We start from the raw sequence: 1,643 nt of genomic DNA, 5'->3' as shown, positions 1-1,643 counted from the left end.
GTACTACAACAAACGAAATCGTTATCGATTTCAATCCGGTGAAAACCAAGCACATTCCAAAGTTGCCACAGCCAACACATGACAAAAAAGTTACACTGGCTTATTTACTATGATCGTCCTCTGTAAGTTGGTCCGATCATTCCATTGCACAAACGCAATGTAGAGGTAGTTTAAGTTCATACCCATATATTTGGTGCGACCTGTTCCCCAACTATCCACTACGGAATGCGAGAGGTGTCAAGGTGACAATGCAAAAATCAAAAAACGAAAATCACAATTCCCGGGTGCGAAATTCAAAAATCAAAGACAAAACTACAGAAAATACTCAAATACAGGGATAAAACCCCTGTACCGGAGTAAAAGTCATGGCAGAAACCCCTTTCAGACCAGGTTACGGCCCAAATTTCAGTAGATTTACAACTTGAAACTCAACATTTGTCACCCCATTGTCGCATTGACACAAAAAGTACCAGGAAACCACAAAAGAGGACATCAAAATTCAAAAATCAAAAAATCAAAAAATCAAAAGTCGAAAATCAAAAAACAAATGTCGATAATCAAAAAACGACAATTAACAAACCATAAACAAAGACCCCAAAAATGAAAACTTCACATTAGATGATGAAAAGTGTACCTCTCTACCTCTACCTCTCAACCAATCACACAACCCACACACCATCACCGATCATCTTAGTCATTCCTCCAACTTTTGTTATAGTCTCCACCCATCCACTTGTTCAACCAAACCTACACTACACTGAACCTCTTTGATTGTCTCCACTCTTCTTCATCCTTATTTGATTGTCTCCACTCTTCTTCATCCTTATTTGATCGTCTTCACTCTTCTACACTACACTGAACCTCTTTGATCGTCTCCACTCTTCTTCATCCTTATTTGATTGTCTTCACTCTTCTACACTACACTGAACCTCTTTGATCGTCTCCACTCTTCTTCATCCTTCTTTGATTGTCTTCAATCTTCTTTGATATTCTTGGATCGGCTTCACCCTTCTTCAACATTCTTGTATTGGCTTCATTGTTCCCTAGTATTCTTCAATTCTCTTCGATCTTCTTCAATCTTCTTCAATATTCTTGAATTGGTTTCAATCTTCTTCAATCTTCTTGAATCGGTTTCAATCTTCTTCAATCTTCTTCAATCTTCTTGAATCGGTTTCAATCTTCTTCAATCTTCTTCAATCTTCTTGAATCGGTTTCAATCTTCTTCAATCTTCTTCAATCTTCTTGAATCCTCTTCAATATTCTTCAATCTTCTTGATTCGGTTTCATTCTTCTTGAATCAGTTTCAATCTTCTTCAATGTTCTTCGATCGACTTCAATCTTCTCCGATCGACTTCAATCTTCTTTGATCGACCTCAATCTTCTTCAATCAGCTTCTTCTTCGACTTTGGTTTCTCTCAGATACTCATATTTCACTATCATGAACCAACCTACTTGTCCCTTATGTCAAAGTACTCTCCGTCAAGGCGAACACAAAATATGTGGACCCTGCCTTGAAAACATCAATGCGGACCAAAACAAAAAGGTTCCTTCTCCCCCCCAGCAGGCACCCACCCAAGCTTCTCAACCCCGCCCTGCCAATCTCAAGGTCATCAATGCCAAAGCAGCTGTTGCAGCCCGTACCT

This window comes from Melampsora larici-populina (genome assembly GCF_000204055.1).
Source record: "Melampsora larici-populina 98AG31 unplaced genomic scaffold MELLAscaffold_12, whole genome shotgun sequence".
NCBI lineage: Eukaryota > Fungi > Basidiomycota > Pucciniomycetes > Pucciniales > Melampsoraceae > Melampsora > Melampsora laricis-populina.
This window is presented reverse-complemented; position numbering follows the sequence as displayed.